The sequence below is a fragment of the Protopterus annectens genome, chromosome 7.part0, assembly GCF_019279795.1.
Source record: "Protopterus annectens isolate FY-2018-M chromosome 7.part0, PAN1.0, whole genome shotgun sequence".
In the NCBI taxonomy this organism is placed as follows: domain Eukaryota; kingdom Metazoa; phylum Chordata; order Ceratodontiformes; family Protopteridae; genus Protopterus; species Protopterus annectens.
In genome coordinates, this window is record NC_056739.1 from 1,634,202,198 (window position 1) to 1,634,222,464 (window position 20,267).

The following is a 20,267-nucleotide window of genomic DNA, read 5'->3' on the forward strand; positions in this document are numbered from 1 at the left end:
GTGGGTGTGAATGACCTGAGATGCACCTCCCTGGACTACATGAAAAAATACATGATGGAGCTCTCGGATTATGTGGCTCAGGCAGGTATGATACTAGCCCTGAACAATATCCTACCATCACCCAGAATTATATCACAGTACAAACAAAAAATGATTGACTTCAACAATTGGCTAAGTTTCTGGTGTCATTCTAAGGGGATCCAGTATCTGCCTGCTTGTGATGACATGATTAGCAGACCTCGATGCTTTGCCAGAGATGGCCTGCATCTGTCACCCCGATACTGGCTAAGGCTCTTGCCATCCCTATAGTGCCTTTTTTAGGCGGTGTTCCAAAGACCAAATTACCACTGTAAAAGCTATAGATAAATGCAATCTAAGGGTCATGCTGCTCAATGCTCATTTGTGCTGTAACTTAGACCCAGTTCAAAGTGGCAGAAAGCACCCATACAGTACCAGGCTATAACTCATTTCGCACCTTTCAGCCTCAAAACATGAACCGAAGCTCCAAAGGCAGTGGTGTCTGTATATTCATAAAGAATATGCACATCTCTAGACTACTACCCCAGCATAATGCATCTGAGATACGTCAGGCACAACTAACACTGGGTAAGAATGCGATCCAGGTCATAGCCTGCTATAAGTCCCCATCCAAGTCCGTAGACTTGATTTTCATGTTCCTAAGCACCCTGGAATGTATCAAGGTCCAACCCAACATTCTCATACTAGAAAACTTCAACTACCCATCCATCAACTGGGAAAACTACTCAAGCATCAATGCATTGGCCCAACACTTCCCGGAATTCATCAATTTCAATGCCCTGGACCAGCTCATTCTTACCCTCACTAGAGGAAGCAACATTCTTGACCTGGTTATTACTAACACAGGCAACCGTTGCTCAACACCAACAGTGAAATCGACCCTGGTTAGGTCCAACCACAAACTAATCACCATGGAAATCCACATCTTACCCACACCCCCTATAAAGGTATCCGCCATGAAAAACTTCTCCAAAGCTGACTTTGGACTCCTAAAAACGGAGGTGGCTAACTTCACGGCACCCATGCCAATGGAAAGTAGATGCATGACTGCCGAATCATACACCAATGCACTGTATGAACACGTACATAAATGCATTGAACCAAGACACTCTCCTCCAAAAAAAGGAAGCTAATCTGGTGGTCCCCTGCCATTAATAAACTCTACAACAGAAGAAAGAAACTGCGTTGAAAGGTAAATTAAAAATGCTGGTTACTGCCACAGCACGCTTGCTTATAAAAAAGATAAGTAAATGGATAAATAACTCAAGCAAGCATTGACAGAGTGAGAAATAACCTTCTATGTGTAAAAAATCCAAGTAATCCGGTCTTCTGAGACAAATAATTCAGTTTATTACACAGATAAACCACGATAAGCGCTTTCACTAACTAGTAGCTTCTTCAGATCACAAACAGGAAGCACAGGAACCATGTGCTTTAAATATCTGCATGTTAATTAATCAACCAACTTTTAAAGCAGAAGCGCCATAAAACCTAAAAACTAAATATATAAACATAAAATCATCTCAAGATGCAACAGAAATAAACAATGGTGTATGCATATTACTTTTAAAAAATTAAAATAACTTCATTCCATAAGAAACAATAAAAATTGAAGTAAATATAAGAACATGTTGTGAGCAGCATACTATCAAGTACGAAAGTGTATACAGCCTAATACATAACTGCATGTGATAGTCATATTATTAATAATACGAGGCAACTTAGAAACTATACATAGTATATGCCATCAAAAACATGAAACCATATACAAGTCGAAAGAACTATTATACCATCATATGACTATCACATGCAGTTATGTATTAGGCTGTATACACTTTCGTACTTGATAGTATGCTGCTCACAACATGTTCTTATATTTACTTCAATTTTTATTGTTTCTTATGGAATGAAGTTATTTTAATTTTTTAAAAGTAATATGCATACACCATTGTTTATTTCTGTTGCATCTTGAGATGATTTTATGTTTATATATTTAGTTTTTAGGTTTTATGGCGCTTCTGCTTTAAAAGTTGGTTGATTAATTAACATGCAGATATTTAAAGCACATGGTTCCTGTGCTTCCTGTTTGTGATCTGAAGAAGCTACTAGTTAGTGAAAGCGCTTATCGTGGTTTATCTGTGTAATAAACTGAATTATTTGTCTCAGAAGACCGGATTACTTGGATTTTTTACACATAGAAGGTTATTTCTCACTCTGTCAACGCTTGCTTGAGTTATTTATCCATTTACAGAAGAAATAAACTGTTGCAGAAAAAGGCAAAGTCCCAAGACTTGAAAAAATCCCTTATTAGCCACAACAAAAAGTTGAGATCTCTCATCAAAACCTCTAAAGTCAGCTATGAAGGCAGAATGGTGGCAGACACTAAAAACAACCACAGAGCCTTCTTTAGTTATATCAAGAACCTCCATAGCAATGCCCATATTTGTTCTGAGTTACTGCACAATGGTACCTCCTATACTGAGCCAAAAGATATTGCCAACATACTGGCTGACAGATTCAGTGCTAACTTTACCCCTCAACTCCCCCAAAGTACCAGTCTCAATACCAGAAGAATGCCAGACACCCTACATTACTGCAGCACAGTTTTAAGCTCCATTGTCTAAGGCCAGAAATAGAGCTTCCATGGGACACAACAATATCCCTGGCTGTGTTCTACATGAATGACAAAGTGAACTGGCACCACATCTGTGTGCTCTGTTCACTCACAGCCTCACCTCAGGCTTTGTTCCTATCGAATGCCACACTGCTACAGTCATTCCTCTCCATAAAGGAGAAGTGACTACAGACCCTGGAAATTATTGCCTCATTTACCTGATGAATCTGATATTTAGGGCTATGGAGCACATCATCATGGACCTAATTAACAAGTATATAGGGAATCTCTAAACTCTAGATCCCACGCAATTTGGTTTTGTGAAAGGTAGATCATGCCTGCCCAACCTGATTGACTTCTTTGAGTCAGTCACCAGAGTGGTGGATGAAGGTAAGGCAGTTCATACAGCCTACATCGATCTGGTCAAGGCCTTTGATGCCATTCCTCACTCAGGAATTATAGATAAACTCACCAAACTAGGCATCAACCCCTATATTGTTAGGTGGGTTGCAAATTGGCTCACAGATAGAACACACAGTGTGAAAGTAATGGACCCCAAGTCAGACCTGCCAACCAGTCACGAGTGGAGTCCCACAGGGATTGGTCCTAGCTCCTCTCCTGTTTGGCATCTACTTCTCAGAAGTCCAGGCCAACACAGATGGACTGTGGCTGACCAAATTCATAGACGACTGCAAGCTGGGAGCCATTATTAACTCCCCAAGTGATGCAGACATCCTACAGAAAGGCCTCACTGTGACCAATGACTGGTGTCAAAGCCATGGCCTTAAGCTTAATGCCAAAAAATGCGTCATCATCCCCTTTGGAAAAAACTCTGTTCCCACTAATTACCACACCGATGGGAGCCCACTGAACACTGAAGGCATTATAAGAGATCTGGGGACACAGGTTGACAGCAGCCTCTCCTTTGACCACCACATTGCCACTGTAATCAGAAAGTCCTTCTATGTGGCACATCTCATTACCAAGGGTTTTGCATCTAGGAAGAAAAAGGTCATCATTTCTCTTTACTCTTCACTAATTACACCGATCATAGAGTATAATTCCCCATTTGGCATGTACCTCAATAGACACCTGCAACAGTTGCAGAGGCCACAACAGTATCTCATGAAGAGGATCCTAGGCCTTAAACACATGTTCTGCATGAACAGACTCAAAAAACCTCAGCTATTCTCTGTCAAATATCATCTACTAAGAGGCGATCTCTGCTTGACTTACAAAGCCATGTCTGACCCAGCTCTGTTAGAAATGCTACAGCTAAAGAAATCCCAATCCTTCTGCACCACATGCTCCAGTGACCTCAACCTCATTGCCACAATCAACAGAACAGCTGGAGGGACAGGTTCATAACTCAGAGACTGCCCATGCTCTGGAATTGGGAGGGTGGCCTAATCGTTAAGATGTTTGCCTTACAAACACAAGGTGCAGGGTTTGAGTCTCACAAAGGATAATTGGCTAGGCCTAAAATTGCTCACAAGGGCAGTTTGCTTAGTATTAATCTGAACCTATGAATAGACTTCCCATACGTGTTAAGCAGAGCACCTCACTAGCCTTCTTCAAGAGAAATCTTCATGAGTGGATGGGAAATAGAAAGTTCACTCCGGGATCACTACAGTGGCTCTACTTGATAGAGGCACTGGGAACTGAATGACAGGTGACACAATGCCAGGGCACTTCTATTGGGTACACTGGTAAAGGCCCCAGTGCCATTAGCCTAGTACACACCTATGAACATGCACATACATTCACTAATTAATTGACAGATACACACTTATGCCAGCTGTGCCTAATTGTGAGTGAGGGGTTATGCCACTCCCCTTAAAACATAGGTTGTTTCCACCAAATAAAAAAATACTCCTTTGAGAAACCACTGGAGGCATAACTTATTTAACAACCAAACACTCCTTTGAGGAACCACTGGAACTGAGGCTCCAGTGGTCCCTCAAAGGAGTGTTTGGTTATTAGTTTGTATTTTCTTTGACATTTATAATACAAGACTGGCGATTTATTTATTTATTTTAATTTTTTTTGGGTTTACTTCCGTCAAGTAGTCTGAAAAAAAGAAAAAAAAAGAAAAGAAATGCTTCTAGCATTTCACTGTTCTTAATCTGGTAGTGTCAGACAACAGGAAGTCACTTGCTAGTTTGGACATGGAGTTATGTAAGATCTAGTATTCTCCTTAATCACTGATCATCTTTCAACTTTACCAATGTCGAGCAAGCATCAAAGATCTCTCCTCTCTCTTGAAGTACTCTACTGGAAGAAATTAGGACTATTACTGAATACAAATCATTTCAACAAAATACTAAAAAAAAAAAAAAAAAAAAAAAAAAAATTTCCAAAAGCTTCAGGTATACATGTTTTCAATTTTTAGTTAAGTCATTACATAAATCTTTTGCATTTTCCTTACTTCTTTCAACCATTATAGGTATGACAATCTACTCATTGTGTTGATATAACACTGAATAGATGTCACACACAAAAACTATTACCTGCAACCCCCCCACCATTGTTTATTATTTACTCTCTCCATTTCTGGGTCCTGCTTTTTACTATATCCTAGATCTGTGCTCTTCCTTCTTCTGATATTTCAGTTATTGCTCTTCATTCTAGGCTCTTATATCCTGACAGTGTAAATAGTCACTATTTGACTAGCGCAGCTTTTCTTCATGCTCACTAATTCTCAGTTACTCATTTTAGCCTTTAGTGCTATTACAGCATTTCTCTAATCATGCTCCCATGTGCTGATATATCTAACATACTCCTTTCTCTGTCTTTCCATGTAACACATTTTATATCCACATCTCATTACCTAATGGTCAGTTTCTTTGGCAAAATGGGAAAGCACTGGACCTCACGTACCTATAAAGCTTTACATTGCTCTCCAATCTTCTATGTATAGCAGCTTTTGGTCAAGTTGAATATTGTAACACAGCTTTGCTTTGGAATGTATATGTCTGAAGTTAAAATACATTTTGTTTGGAATCTGTATGTCAACTCTCTTTGCTGCGTGGCTTGGGATGTGGCAAAAACACCACAAAACAAACAAAAAAAAAAAACATTCTTTCAGAAGTCTATGAACCTGGCTAGCAAATTCACACTAACAAACACACCATCAAACTGTCAAATGGATAAGCCTATTCTCTATGTTGTTTCTTCCTTCAGAGTTGCTTTGCCAGTATTCTACTGATTGATAACATTTTGCTTGTGCTTCCCTCCAAAAAATAAATTAATAAATAAATGCATACAAACACACACATGAATCAAAGGCTATCCCATTGTCTAACTGATAACTGATTTAATTCAGATTTCCTGGTGGAAGCATGTTTTATGGTATTACATAGCGTGCTTATTTCCAGTGTGAAACTTTTATAGAACAGCTGTGCTGTGACATTGCTACTTGCAAATATAGAAACATTTTATTCTTTGCAGTTTTACCTTCTCATACTGATACTCAAAAAAGTATTTTTGTTAAAACTATTTCAGATATTTTACAGATGTGTTATAACAATATAAGCATATATATAATATATATGCTTATAGCACTATGAAATAAGTCTTTCTACAGTTGTAGCAGTACCAATTATCATTGCATCTTTGTCTCATACTGGTAGCAACAACCCTTTTTATGTAATGTCAAATGTAAACAAATATATATAAATATGTATGTATATATCTATATTTATATCTATCTATCTATATGTATCCATACATCCATCTTCAACTCCTTATTTCCATTTTGCACATAGGGGTAGGGGTGTCACTTCAGCGGTAGCAATCATCTCGAGCCAAGGTTTACACTGCTGGGTGATTAGTCTTGCCAAAGTAGTTCATTTGTTCCACTTACCCGCACTCACACTCTCACCTACAGCCAATTAAGAGTGTCCAGTCCACATACTGCATGTTTTTGGAATGTTGGAGGAAACGAGAGTACCTGGGGGAAACCCACGTGACTGCAGGAAGACATGCAGTCTCCACACAGAAGGCACACACACACACACACACACACACACATATATATATATATATATATATATATATATATATATATATATACACACACACACACACACACACACACACACACACTCACGCACACATACATATGTGTGTATATATATATATATATATATATATATATATATATATATATATATATATATATGGGTCTACTTCAGAAGACCGACATCTGATCTGGAAGACCGACATTTCAAGCGGGGTAAGTAACGGCTTGGCCATCCCGATAATGAATGGGCTTCAACCCCCACACCCCTCTAACTAAATATACCAACTCTGAGAACGCACTATCATGGGGTAAGGGGCAAAGTTCAACAGGGTGACCAAGTGGTTACTTAGCTCGCATGAAACGTCGGTCTTCCGGATGTCGGACTTCTGAAGGTGTCAGTCTTGTTGTCTTCGGCAACTGGGTGTCGGGTAAGTGAGCGGTTGGTCTACTGAAGTGGACCCATATATATATATATATATATATATATATATATATATATATATATATATATATATATATATATATATATATTTATATAAATATATATATATGTGTGTGTGTGTGTGTATATATATATATATATATATATATATATATATATATATATATATATATGTACATATACACACACATACACACACACACACACACACACGGGTGTATTGTGTATTGTGACTGACCAAACTGCCATAATGTTGAATGCATAACACAGACAAAATAAGTTTGATAAACCACAACACCAAAAAAAAAAAAAAAAAAAAAAAAAAACGATAATATTGAGATAATATTGAGAGAGATTAATTATTCCTCTCTGGATACTAAAACTAAAACTCCCTGTAAAACTAGCCTCAACATTATTCTATTACTGTTTGCAGTTTTGTTGCTTTTAAAATGCTGCTACTCAAAATATTTTTGTTAAGCTACTTTAGACTTTTTACAGATATTAGGTGTTAATCTGAAAATAAGGGAAAAGTCACCAGTATTGAAACAGAAATAATTGTCTATTGTCTATGTAACTGGCTGCAAAGCTCTCACTTGTTGTGACATGTTAAAAGGACTGGGGGTGGGTTTGTGTTTTTTTTTCTCTAGCACTCAGATTATGAAAGTGGAAACTTAGTGGTACAGCGGTAGCATTGTTACCTCACAGCAAGAGGTTCTCCCATTCGATCCTCAGCTTGGCTTGGGAGTGCCTTCTGTGTGGAGTCTGCATGTCCTCCCCGCGGTTGGGTAGCGTTCGAAAGACATGTGTGTGTAAATGGGCATGCCTTCGTTGAAGGTTGGGCGTCGAGCTGGCACCTAGGCATTTCGTAAAATTCTACTGCCAATCATTAGCGGACTGGAGTTCCACTCTGGCGACCCCTTACCGGGAAAAAGCCGAAAGACAAACAACAACAACAACAACTCAGATTATGAAAGTAAGAATTTTGTGTGATATAATGTCATAAGCCACAACCCATAGGATTACACACTCTCTGCTTTAGAAACCAGTTCCTCCTTACATAATAATTCCCTAGTATTACCCCAAACATATTTTTATACTACAGTACTAAGTATAAAACAAGCATGTGCACATGTGTGCATTCCATTCCTTGTACATGTGAGGCTTGGAAATTTTAGTTGTACAGAATTTAACCTGAAGCTGTCAGTTCTGCCAGTGTACTAATTTTCCAGATGTATTTCATAATAAAAGGAAAACAAATGCATTTATTGAATGTAGCTCTTTCTGTATTTTTTTTACTTTTATTATACAAGTAAATAACTAATATTAATATGGCACAAAGATAATCCTAAGCAAAGTGACTACTTTTAAACTTTCTCTCATTAGTCCTTTCCTTCATGAGACATTTGTTTTCCAAGGAGCCAACAATATTACAAAAGCCGGAATTCTACATGCAATACATTTTTTTCAGACTTCTAAGAGGTTACCGGATTGTATTATTTGAAAATTAAAATATGAAAGTAAATATTCCATCTCTCAGAATTTTAGTTTTATCTTTTTGTTTTTCACTCAGCTTTTTTTCAGACTTCTAAGAGGTTACCAGATTGTATTATTTGAAAATTAAAATATCAAAGTAAATATTCCATCTCTCAGAATTTTAGTTTTATCTTTTTGTTTTTCACTCAGCTTTTTCTCTAAGTGAATTAATTAATGAACATTCTACCAAGATGCAGAAACGGAAAAACTAGGCAAGGCACTTATCAGTCTAGCCAGCTTTCTAGTCATCTTATTTATCTTCCTGTCCTTCCTGCCTTTCTATGTCAATTTAGAAAGCTTTCTACTAAACCAACCACCTTTATTATTGGAGACTTTAATTACCCTACAGGTAACTATGAAACCTATGCAATCATAGATAAATGTGCCCTGAGATTTCTTGAGTTTGTAAACACTAAGTCCTTAGTGCAAATTGTTCCCAGACAACCAAGGCCTTTAACCTCCTTGATCTTCTTCTTGGCAAATAAGCCTCTTCTTCTACCATGTGATATGTTACCAGTTAAATCTACTCAACTAGCTGCAAATGTCACCCTTAATACATGCTTCCGCAGTCATAAAAGCTGTGCTACATTTTGTGATTATTCAAAAGCCATCTGCTTGCTATTTTTCAGTATTCTGGACAAAAAACTTTTTTATAGTCACCCAAATCAGTTTCTGATGTTTCCTTTTCTTATTCACAGTGCCGATTATTCTGCATCCTCATAAATAAATCTATTGAAGAGACTGTTGCCATATACCACAGGCGTTGTGGTGAATTCAGCAGTAGGTCATTGTGGTAGATTTCTCATAAAATAAACTCTATAGAAAAAAATAAATAAAGTTCATAACACTTTATAAAGAAAGTCTCATCGTTGTCACTACAGAAGTGATTTAAACTAGGTCATCTTTGTTACAAATTCATTTCTGTGCCAGCCTTATCTCTAATGGTGTATTTTACTGTGATTGTATAATTTATGTAATGTCGCTTAGGTTATATGAGATATAGCAATATATCTGAAGTATAATGTCAGTAAATGTGAAGTTGTTAATGCAGTTTGTTTAATTTTATTTAAATGTAAATTTGTCTATGTCACAAGTGATAATTCAGTATTCTTCTTTTGGCTTTTCCCAGTTAGGGATCGCCACAGCCAATCACCTGTCCGCTCATGATTGGCAGTGGAGTTTTACAGTGTTGAGTTGCCAGCCTGGTGCCCAACCTTCCACAGGAGACACACACATGCACACACTCACACCTAGGGCCAATTTAGAGTGTTCAGTCCACCTACAGCATGTCTTTGGGATGTGGGAGGAAACCGGAGCACATGGAGGAAACCTACGCGACCACAGGGAGGGCATGCAGACTCCGCACAGAAGGCACCCCAGTTGAGAATCGAACCAGAGAACCTCTTGCTGTGAGGCAGCAACACTAACTGCTGCACCCCTGGAAGTGATAATTCAGTAAAGTTGGTTAATTAAAAAAAAAAAAAAACATAACTACTATCCATGTAAATTGTACTCCAACTTGACCCCATAGATCCCACAATTACCCTGCTTTCTAGTCTTCCTCTAATTGCCATTCCTGTCTAAAACTAAAAACACAAGTTCTTTGGGTACTTACAATATCTTGCTTTCAAGTGTTGAAAACCACATGGTGCAAATGTTCTTAACACTCATAAAACTATTTAACCTCAGTCTATGCAAAGGCTATATTACTGAAACTTGGAAACAATCACAGTAATACCTGTCCAAAAAAGATGAGCCTGAGGCTTGTCCCAGTAACTATAGTTCATTTAGACTTTCCAGCAACATCTGCAGACTTGTGGAAAGCATTACTGTTGAACTAATTACTAGTGACACTGTTGACCTTCAAACCATTGACCATAACCAGTCTGTCTTGTTTTAAAGCAAGTTATGTCAACTCAGCCTGGTTGATTTATTTGACAAAGTCACTGAAGTTTTCGATGAAGGTGATTCCATTTAAACTGTCTACACAGACCTTGCTAAGACTTCATACATGATTTCCAACACAGGTATCATGAGCAAATTAGTTTACAGGCAGATCTCAGACTGTAAAGTTAGGATGTATCATCTCTAGCTGCAGAGATGCCAGCAGTGAACCACAAAGCTACTTTTTGTGTACCATTTTATTCAATGTATGCTAACAGTGTTCCACAGAGCTGCTTTTTGAGTACCATTATATTCAACGTATGCCAGCACTGTCCCACAGAGCTCCTTTTTGTGTACCATTTTATTAAACGTATGCCTGCAGTGTTCCACAGAGCTCCTTTTTGTGTACCATTTTATTCAATGTATGCCAGCAGTGTTCCACAGAGCTCCTTTTTGTGTACCATTTTATTCAACGTATGTCAGCAGTGTTCCACAGAGCTCCTTTTTGTGTACCATTTTATTCAATGTATGCCAGCAGTGTTCCACAGAGCTCCTTTTTGTGTACCATTTTATTCAACGTATGTCAGCAGTGTTCCACAGAGCTGCATTTTGAGTACCATTATATTCAACGTATGCCAGCACTGTCCCACAGAGCTCCTTTTTGCATACCATTCTATTCAATGTATGCCTGCAGTGTTCCACAGAGCTCCTTTTTGTGTGCCATTTTATTCAATGTATGCCAGCAGTGTTCCACATAGCTCCTTTTTGTGTACCATTTTATTCAACGTATGTCAGCAGTGTTCCACAGAGCTCCTTTTTGCGTACCATTTTATTGAACGTATGCCTGCAGTGTTCCACAGAGCTCCTTTTTGTGTACCATTTTATTCAATGTATGCCAGCAGTGTTCCACAGAGCTCCTTTTTGTGTACCATTTTATTCAATGTATGCCAGCAGTGTTCCACAGAGCTCCTTTGTGTGTACCATTTTATTCAACGTATGTCAGCAGTGTTCCACAGAGCTCCTTTCTGTGTACCATTTTATTGACTGTGTACTTCATAGAAATGAAATGAGGCATGCAATGCCTCTGGCTAACTAAGTTTTCAGATTAATTCAATTAGGCACAGATGTCAATTCCATCATACCAGTGGGTGATGTATTAGCCATGATGTCACAATAAAGGCTAAGAACAGCTACTTGCTTTCAGTAAAAATTCCACCCCCCCTTAGAACACTGCTGTATCCCTCATAAAACAGAAACATTTATCAGAAGCAGTAAGTAAACTTTGGTGTGGTAGGATAAATCATGGTCCAAACTCTTGCCAACAACTAAAAAAAAAAAAAAAAAAAAGGACGAGGATCTGTGAAGAAGTAACTTTATTAAAAGATACAAACTTTTATGATGAAATGAGTTTTTTAAGTACTCAACACACCTGTCAACTGTGACTGTTCATTTAAATATTTTTCTTTATAGAGCATGTCTTGAATACATAGAATGTGCAGATCAGAGTGAAAGCTTGCATGTTTTTTTTATATATAAAGTTCCTTCTTTTTGGTCTCTGTGCCCTTTTTTTTGTGCACTACATTTTTGTTCTGGTCAAGAAATCCTACAACCTCAGATAGATTTTCTGTTAGGGTATGCCATCTAGGTCACTGAATACAATGTCCCTTTTGGGATATAAGTACAGATCTCCAGTTTAAGCCAATTACGCTGACAGATAAAAAACACTTTTCCTCTTGGTCCACCTCATACAGACGTGTGAGGAGCAGCTAATGCTGGGAGTTTCACTCCGTGAAAGCCCCACTGCTTTCTGACCTTCTTCAGCTTCGTAATGCAAGCAGTCTGTCAAAGATCTCATCCCAGACACAGACAAACATTATAAAATTAATAGCACTTGCAGGCACTGTTGGTTTCTTACTCAACTCACCCTACACCTTTGTAATAAACTTCTTCTGTACAGCCTTGTTTACCTTCAAAAGTAATGTCAGTGATTGGATAGAGAAGCACACATCTGTTTCCTGTACAAATGAGAATAATATGCACAAGGTAAATACCATATTACTATATAGGTGGCGTAACCAAGTTCAACGGTCACAGCCATGCTGTAAATCTACGGACTCATGAGCCTGCATCTGCAGTTTTTAGTCTCTGTCCATCCATAAAACTGAAGAGGAAAATGAGATTTTATCTATGTTGCATCTTGTAAACTAAATAATTAAAGTTTCAATTGGGTTGGCATTTTATCATCTGACACAGGCTATTTAGGCAAAACAGAATATGTAGCTTGTTGTTACTGTTTTGTGCAGCTCTGTGAGCATTTATCAGAATCAGTTTTGATCAATGGATTTATATCAGCCTCCCAAATCATTAGTCCTGTGAACAGATGCTCAGTGAAAAAGATGGATAACATCAGAGAAAATAGAAGGCTTGTTTTATTGGTCAAAAGAAGCATTCTCTTTCTCTGACATGGTTGGACATTTAAGCTAATACATTTAATATTGAGGGATGAATGAATAGTCTTGTTTCTTTTGTCTGATACCAAAGTCATTTGTTGATGAATGCAACTACAACTGAGTGTCTACTCTTTCACTCATATCTATACCATAACAGTATTATCGGAGCTCTCTGCTTCCTGCTCATGACAAATGTGACCACATCTCATCTTCAATATTCTTACTACAAGTTCTGAAGAAAATTATTTAAAAGCATAGGGAGTAATTGAGTTAGATAAAATCAAGAATTGACTAATCAAACACAATTAACAGAATTCACTTGTTGGCATGTTGCAGATGTACTATTTCAAGATCAAGGAACTTTAGTAGTACTGGCATTTCTCCTTTCCCCTTAAAGTTAATATGTATATATATATATATATATATATATATATATATATATATATATATATATATATATATATATATATATATATTTATGTATATAGGGAGTGTGTGTGCACGTATTAAGATATGCATGCACATAGATATACCTGATATACCTGTGTATAGATATACATGCGTGTGTGTTTATGTATATAGAAGGATAGATATGTCTTAATTTAATCTTCATGTCAGCTTTATTTGCATTATATTAAATTAAGCATACCTATATATAAAGAGATAAAAATCATGGAATGTGGAGTGCAGTTCCATACATGAGTATACATGTAGTTTACCCATGAGTAAAAATGTTTAACTTTGTTTTCTTTGATAAAGCTGAAATGTTCACGTCAACTTTAAGAAGGTGGTATTGTGAGCACTGCAATGCTTGTGTGTTCAGCTGGCTGCATTAAACTGGCATCTTATCAACACACATATGGGGAAAGGAGACTTACGTCTTTGTTTTCATTTGCATCAGTTTGGAGAAAAATGCATTGACTTATATAAAGATTAAAAGATACGATAAGTGCTGAGTTAGTGTGCAAGCAGAACCTTGGAAAAGTTTCAGTGTACAGTTCAGAGACAAGAGAAGAAAGCTACCCACCAGCGGATACATGTATGTATACTGCAGGAAATGTTAGTGCTTAGAAAATATGAAAGTGAGAAATAAAATATAAATAAGACCAGGACATGCTTCAGAGAGTACCACAAAATGTAACATCACTAGCAGCACACATGGTACTGATGTTCCACGGAACTGGGTTGCTATACATCTAGGCATGCCCAATATTTCCATGGACAAGCTGTCAGATGGGCAACTGTGCCACACAGGGCTCCTTATAGGTGACTGCTGTCACAAGCACTTACCCATGGCCTCTGAATATTCACTTCTATCAAGGCAGTTACCATGTTTGCACTTATGCATATATGCATATATGCATATATGTATCTGTCTATCTATATCAATCAATATCTACATCTTCTATCTATATGTATATATATATATATATATATATATATATATATATATATATATATATATATGTATATATATATATATATTTTATATATACGGGTCTACTTTTAAATCCCAAACTGTCAGAAGACCAAATCTCAAAAGATCGAGACCAGAATCACGAACTATCACTATCTCTAATGTTTATAAAATTGAATACCAGAATACTGAAGTGTAATACGAGTTTAACAGTAAGTGGCTTGCACTGTCTCTTTAAGGTTCCCTGTTACATATGTAAAACATATGGTGGAATTAATGTTTTAAAGTCATGGTATTGGTGGAGATATTTATGGCATTTTAAAGTATAAGATTTGTGAAGAACTGTTATGTAAGTTCAGATTTGTGTAACGGTGAGTAATTTAAAAGACTTCCTTACTTATAATGATTCATGATATTTTCTTGTAGTGGAAGGTTGAAGTGTGTGCTTTTTTATGTACATAGAGTGAACTTGTTAAGAGAAAGCTGTATTGTAGTGATCACTAGGATTTATCCTTTTAAAGTTATTGTGATCTTGGAGTGAGTATATTTAAGTTGCAAGGGGTGTGGGGGTGTAGAGGGCATAGTCTCCCTGCTAAGGTGATGGAGAATTAACTAGTTCCACTGTGAATGTTTTGTTTTTGTTTTCAGTGTTTGAGGATTCCAGTTTGTAATGTTTAGAGATAGTGATAGTTAGTGTTTCTGGTCTCGATATTTTGGGATTCAGTCTTCTGGCAGTTCGGGATTTAAAAGTAGACTCATATGCATATATATATATATCTATCTATATATATCTATATATATATATATATATATATATATATATATATAATATATATATATATATATATATATATATATATATATATATATATATATATATATATATATATATATATATATATATATATATATATATATATATATATATATATATATATATATATATATATAGACAAATGTATGCATGCATATGTATGCAGCAGAAACACTAATATGTCATTACAAATTTTCTTTCCTATCCGACCACAATGGCACCTGAAGCTACTGGTCTAAAAAAGAGCTGCTGATTCACTGTCAGCATCTGTGTCCCTTTCTTCCTTAAGCAAAAGCCTGAAGTGTGCTGAGACATAGCCAGTCCTGACACTGTTCTTATACTACAAAGAAATATTTAACAGTTAAAGGAGATATAGGAGAGATTGAGGTATATAATAAAAAAATTCCATTTCTTTGAATAGTGTATTGCTGCATAATACTTAGTAGCCCACTAAGTACTGAAGACAATTTTGAAGGTTGTTACTGTTCACATTCATTGTAATCTTATAGATACACACATTCCTCTGCTGGTGTCCACAGTTTCTAAGCCCGTCCTTAGTTACTGAGAAATGGAGCTTACTCCCACCCTCCTCCGTGTGTGTGTGTGTGTGTGTGTTTGTGTGTGTGTGTGTGTGTGTGTGTGTGTGTGTGTGTGTGTGTGTGTGTGTGTGTGTGTGTGTGTGTGTGTGTGTGTGTGTGAGTTTTGCTCTACAGTGAAGCACAATTTCCTCCATATATGTGTTTATAGCCCACACCATAGGACAAAGCTCTGTCATACACCTGTTGTGCAGCTCTGCTGATGTCTTGGTATGTCTGAATGCATTTTCAGCACTGATAGCAGTATTTGGAGCTCAGTATGGCCACTTCCTTACCCTACATGTGAACACTGGCTGTAATTTGTTATTATAGCACCAGCTCAGCCTTGTGCTCACTCCCGTGCACTGCTGCTACAATATATAGTTTGCATGCTGTGATTGTTTGTGATGGCATTGCTGCATCTCCAGTGTTATGGTACAGAAGCTGCTCTGTTACATGTTCTGCCTTGTACATGTTACACTCAGACATGCTGTATCACTTTGAACCTCATTGTACCATATCCCAGCTTTACAATATGATTAATCTCTGCCTAGTACACTATGAGCAAGAGACAGCAGTACATTTCAGAGTGAGATTTGAACATCTGCCACCACAAAGACTAGAACGCCTCCACATATTTCCTGACATGGCACATTTCAGTATTTTAATTTATAGTTTAGTAATTTTAGTGGGTTGCCCAGGTTGTCCAGTTGTGAGAGGCTCATTTACATTGGCTACACAGAGGAAAAAAAGAACAGAAAAATCAGTCACATGGTCCAGCTTATATGAGATAGAACATTTAGTGTCAATCAATATATTATATAGCATTTGACAAATAATAGTAAAACTCAACAAAGTATGTACAATTATCAGAAAATGCATTAAAATATGATCAACAGATGCAAAAAAAAAGCCAGGTTCTAGACTGAGTAATTCAAATAAAATGATACAAAACTAAATTCTGAATCAGAAAATATTGTATTTGGTTTTCTTGGTTTAATTTAATGTTTGTTAAGTAGAGTGACGAACTAATCGAAACAAGACACCTTTCTGCTCATTCCTAGACCATATAAAAGTTGGGAGGGAAGAAGGTAGAACATATTGAGAGCTAAAGTTAGTGCTGTTAAATATTAAATGTGAAATAAGTACAGATCCACAGAACAGGCTACATGAAGGCATTTATCAAATCACAAGGATTGTCAGGTTTAAGCAACAACAATACATAAAATTGTTGTATATAACTGACTAGTATTTCTATTTAACCCAGTCATGTACAAATCATTTTAGAAATAAATAAAAGGCACTGAAAATTAAAATATGCAACTATGGGGGGAGGGGAGGAAAAGTCCATATATGCCTATCCTGTGCTCCCACTGTGGGAAAATCTAGTGGAAAAAGAAAGCCTTTGAATACCAGGATGGCTGATAATACTTGAATTAAGTTATCACATTCATGCCATCACTGTTATAACATCCAATGTTTATTACAGTCAGTCCAAAGAAGCAAGAGCTATGGACTGTACAAAGAAAATAGATTATTGGGTAATGTGTAGCTGCAGTTTTGGAGATAGTCACTGCCTAGTTGAAGTCAGTAATATACCTCAGTTCTTTAGGCCATATACCAAAACAAATTCTGAGTATTTCTAAGATTTTGTATGACTTTTACAGTAGTACAATATCTTCAGTAAATGATCTTAGTAAATATGAAACAAACCTGGTGATTTATTTATGACCTGGACTCTAATAGTCTAGCTTTGAAAGAGCACATGTGATTCAAATAAACTGTGAATTAAGTGCTGCAGGTAGAACATATGCCTTTGAGCCACTGTGACAGAGATGCCTAACATAGTGAAAATATGTTGTATAGTATTGTCAGGCCCAAGAATAAAATCAAGAGTTATTGAAAGCTATAAAGAAGCCAGTAAAGTGCTATAAACAGCTTGTAAGATTTACAGTTGCCAATCAATCAATAAATAAATGCATGCATACATAAATAAATTCTATTTTTCCCAGATGAATTTTGTGAAACTAACCAGTGACTTCATAAGTGTAGTTTTTGGTCATTACTGTGATATGAGCATATTTTCCACGCACATCTATATATTTATGTCAAACATATATTGCAGAGGGTCATGGCCAAGATGGCTGACTGAGAGAATCAATTGGTAAAATCTCTGTGACTGAATACTTTTCTCTGACAGACAATATAATCAAAAATGTAAATTTCGAGAGAATTGTTAAATAATTGTATTCATTGATAATCAGAGTAAATATGTATAGCTGCAAGTTCTTTAAAAGCTGTAATTTTCCTGTCAGAATTTCAACTGCTTAGTTAATAGAGAAGAGACTTCAACATGAACCACTCAAGAAATGGTACTCAGAATTCTTGCATTTAAAAAGACATCCAGGATGTATTAAAATATACAAACTGGATACCAAAATAGAAAGGCTCAAAGAATAGACCAAAAAGAAAATGCAACATTTAGAATTTCTTATGAAACAGCAAAGTGCACTGATCAGCAGTAGGGAAGAACCTTCAAATGATCATAACTGGCTTATAGATAAAGTTGTGATTTAGAAATAGACTGAGATAAAATAACATTAGAATTTATGATATACTTGAAAAGTATGACAGAGACAATATACTAAACTTTTTTACCAACCTGGCTACAGAAAACAATAACTCTGCATGAAACATTAACTTTTGAAATTGAAAGGTTGCATAGATTGATGACAGCACTTTCAAAGAAGGAAAACTTGCCACCACACTAAATTATAGTTACGTTTATGTCTATCTGAAAAAAGCTCAAATATTAAAACAAGGTCTAGGCCATCTGCTAAAATAGGCAAACATGTAGTCAGATTTGATGATTATTTCAGTCAAGTGATTAGTAAAAAAATCCTGGTTACCACTGATCAAGGAACTTAAAAAGAACAATGTTAAAGACACTTTGGTGTTTCCTACAAAGATCAAATTATTTCTTTCTGAAGTAACCAATATATTTCACTCACCAGAGGATGCATCCACTTTTGTTTACAACAGTAACATCTTTAATAATACTGAAGACATGGAGTGGAACACTATATCAATCAATAGACAGACTGAGCTCTGAATTCCTGGAAAACTGCTTCTAAAATTAAAAAGCTTAAAACAAGTGACTTTTATTCTCTGATTGCAAGCCTTTTATTTTCTGAAACACTAGACTTGCCCATTAAGTAAAAGGTAATTTATGAAGCAAGTAACTCTTATAGAAAGCTTAGGAAAAATGAATGCTCCAGTTGTGTCAAAATGCTGGATACTTGCTTGCCTTATTTCCTGCCTTCAGCTGTTCTGTAGAAAATCTAGGTCAGAGTTCATCAAGATGTCTGTAAAAACATCATTATATATGTGAGAAATCTACTCAAAATAGCATCTTTTTTCTTTTCTTAGAAGTGAAGAATTGGTAAAACAAAAGCTATAGCAGTTGTTTCATTTTTAGCTGTTTCTGATATATAATTTGCTTTTATTTTGCTGAATGTTAATAGCTTATGTTGTAGTGTTATTAACTCTGACTGTACATATTAAGGGAAAGAAATAAAGTTAGATGTTATTGATTAGAACAGTTTAAAAGAATTAAGAACAATGAGAAACTTGTAAAGGAAATTAGCAGCTGATGTATGTTGTGATTTGTCATTTTTGCACACTGTAATCAAATTATAATCTCAGAATGTAAAGATTAGATTAGAACAGCAGTTCATAATGACTAAAAGCACACATTCAAACTAAATAAGCAGGAATAATTTCATATATAGTAATTATTGCTTGTAATACTAGAAATAATAAGAAGAGTAACCATCTTATGAATTGTATGTAAATGCAAATGAAAGAAATATCTTATATGTAAGACTGATAAAAGAGCAGTACCAGAAAGTTAAGAAATATATACACATACTATAATCTCTAATACAGAGATGATGATTAAGTAGCTTTTTGATTGGGGAATTTAAGAAATACATACAAGATACAAGTGAACAGATGAAAGCTAAAATACTAACATTAGTTAAAGCACTAAACAGATGGATTAGTAATAATAATTTAGTTGATTTAGTAGTAGAAACAGAAAATAAGTCTTTTCTGTTCACTTATTATTCTTATAAACATGGGACACAAGAAGTGATAGGATTTATGTTTCTGTAGATTTACTTAATAAAGAGAATTGTTTAAATGTATTCCTTGTCCTTTATATAATCATGAAATGCTAAGTATTAATATATTAGTGGATATAAGGAAATTTCAAATTATTTATAGAAGCCCAGTATATATGATGAAAATAATATAATTTAAGAGTTACCATAAGGAACCAATCAAGAATTTGTTTTATCTTTCAATGATAATGGTTAGGTTAGTAAAGTCACTTATTTATCTATTTTTATTTATTTAACATTTGTTTACTGGGAAAGTCTGACCTGGAATGAAGCCAATTTTCAGTGGAAGCC